At 29.6% G+C, this 2,953-nt stretch overlaps 1 non-coding gene across 1 annotated transcript; it reads left to right on the top strand.

Moving 5' to 3' along the window:
- The first annotated feature begins 265 nt into the window (after positions 1-265).
- Positions 266-372, top strand: LOC145055835 (small nucleolar RNA R71). Its single transcript, XR_013685385.1, has one exon. It is a non-coding gene; the product is annotated as a small nucleolar RNA R71 (small nucleolar RNA).
- The last annotated feature ends 2,581 nt before the right edge of the window (positions 373-2,953 follow it).

Here is a 2,953-nt window from a genome sequence, read left to right as displayed (position 1 = left end):
GGACTGATCCATTTTCGTCATTATTTTATCCATATTTTATACCTTAGCCATAACAGCCACCAAATCTCCTCTATTGCTACTTCCTTTTCCTCTAGTCATGTCCTCTTGTGGATTGTGGTATTCTCTCGAGTGCTTTGTGAATTCTTCAATCAACTGTTTGATGGTAGTCAGCTCTTTCTTTGTCATCGGTCCTTAAGAATCAAGGAGTTGCCTTGATGTAACATTCACCCCATCATAGAAAATAGATACTTCTTGTTTCACGTTTAAGTCATGTTGAGGGCAATTTCTCAAAAGGCCTTTATATCTCTCCCAAGCTTCGTATAAGGATTCTCCATCTTCTTGTTGAAAATTAGAAACCATTTTCTTAAGTATAGATATCTTGGAGGGAGGACTAAATTGCTTGATAAATGCTTCACGAAGGTTGTCCTAAGTCCTTATTGTTCAAGCAGCTAACGACTTCAACCATATCTTTGCATCTCCAGTAAATGTCATGAGAAACATTCTCAGTAATACTGTATCTCTTGAAACATTTGGAACATTGAAATAATTAGCAAGGTCCAAGACTTCATCGATGTGCTTGAAAGAATCTTCAAAATCTTTCTAAAAAAAGGTATCCCCTTGAGCATTGATAGAATATGCCCCTTAAGCTTAAAACCCCCGTCAGCTGGAATCTCAGGTGTCACAAGACTTGGATTGTTGTCGTTACGCAACATTTTCTTGTACTCCTTCATCGTCATGGTGGTGATATCTACCATCACTTCAACCTCATTTCTTAAGCCTTCTTTTGAATCTTCCTCAGTAGATGTTTTTGGCTTGTATCCTACTTGCTTTTTACTTGGTGTTTTCTCAAAAAGCTCGAATTTTTCGGATTGGAAAGTGCTACTTTATTCGTCGACCTTCTGGTCTTTCTTTTTGTGGAAAGCTGATTCTGGATCTTTTGAATGATGGAAGAATTGGAGTTTTGGATCCTCAGGTCATAAATCACTGTAACGTAAACAAATCCAAATGAGTAAAACAAAAAAAATAAAGTCATTGTTTAGTCATCACGATCTGGCCACGTATGCCCATGACGTCGTTTCTGAATGGATGGAAAAAATAAAATTTAAGAAATTAAATTGTCTCCTACCTTTTATACCTACAAATATTCTTACCCTTTAACTTTATGACACGTTTCATCATTCCACCATTCAATTTAATTTTATTTGATATATTCCTAATATACTCTTAATGAGATAGTTAAGTAAATATGGAATGGTGACACGTGTCATAATGTTAGAGGGTAGGAATATTTGTAGGCATAAAAGGTAGGAGACAATATAATTACTCATAAAATTTAATGCGAAAAAATAACTTTTTTGTAGTTTTTACCCCACAAAAATGATCAAATAACTAAAAGCATCTAAACTAAAAATTAAATAAGTTGTTCCCTGACAATGTCGCCAAAACTTGATGTGCATAAAAAGATATCTATCAACTTTTAAATTTATAACCTAACTACCTAACTACTTATGCACATATAGGCAGTGTACCTAGTCGAATTATAGAATAGTTTGGGTAAGTCGTGTGTCGAATACATGGAACGAAATTCAATTTATAAAATAACTACTTTTAATTAAACTAAGAGAACAAACTTAAATCGAAGGTTATTTAAATGATTTTGAAAGATTAGAAGAACTTAAATTAAACTACTGTTAACTAAATAAGTACTAAACCTAACAACCAAGAAAACTAATTTTCTTCAAGATTTAAAGATTACTTTTGTTTAGTTCTGATTCCCCCTTATCCTATGGTTGATTTCTAGTGGATGAATTATATTAATTACTAATTCATTAACTAGTTATTATGTTTAAATACCTAAATGTACCAATTTATGAACTACCATGAAATTATCAAGCACATGTTAAACACAAAATCAATATAATCATTAATTATGCTATCTAACAGAGTTAAAGTTATTCACTTTTAATTACTTAACCCTAGGATATGATTAATTTTAGCTCTAATTATTTAACGATCATAAACAATTAGGTGACAAATTCATGCAATTTGAATGATCATCTATCACATAGAAGTGTAGAACTTGATTAATAAGCAATAAAACTAAAACTTTAACATGCTAGGGTTTTTGAATATCAAACACAAGTAAAATCAACATAAAACATCCAATAATCGAAATAATCACATAAAATTTGGGTTCCTCTTCACCAAACAAAAGTATGGGATGATTAGCCCATAACTAAAACATAAACAACCAATAAATCAAAGTTAACTAGAAAAGACATGGTTAAATCTAGCAAATCGAATGATTTAGTGAGATATTCCTTCAATTCTCTTCAAAGCTTGAGTTCCGATCGAAATCTTCACTTCTTGAGTTTTTCTAAGGGTTTTCAATCGTAGACATTAGCTTAATCCTCAAGCCAACTTCCAGAATTCGACCTAATGTTCGTATATATATATATATATATATATATATATATATATATATATATATATATATATATATATATATAGTTTCCATAAATCTGATCGCCACGGCATGGGGATAGATACTACAAAATAGATACCAGACATAATAGGTATATTTTGTCCTAAAATAAACATAATTATAGTTAAAAGTATTAAAAATATGCATGAAATATATGACCAAATATACACATATCATATACATTTTATAGTGCATTTACTTTTCATATATATATATATATATATATATATATATATATATATATATATATATATATATATATATATATATATATATATATATATATATATGGTGAGGTTCAATATAGAACCATAATTAACCAAGGAACCAATCTTTTTTCAACTTTTAGATCTTATTTTTTATCAAAAAAAAAACTAAAAATACAGAAATTCATAACTTTTTATCCTTTTTCCAATGATATAAAATTTGATTTTTTTTTACGTCAAATTCACAATGTGAATCTTTGAA

The sequence above is a fragment of the Lactuca serriola genome, chromosome 5 (assembly GCF_051521515.1).
Source record: "Lactuca serriola cultivar US96UC23 chromosome 5, Lser_US96UC23_V15, whole genome shotgun sequence".
Lineage (NCBI taxonomy): Eukaryota > Viridiplantae > Streptophyta > Magnoliopsida > Asterales > Asteraceae > Lactuca > Lactuca serriola.
Note: the sequence above shows the minus strand (reverse complement) of the source record. Positions and strands in the feature narration are given on the sequence as shown.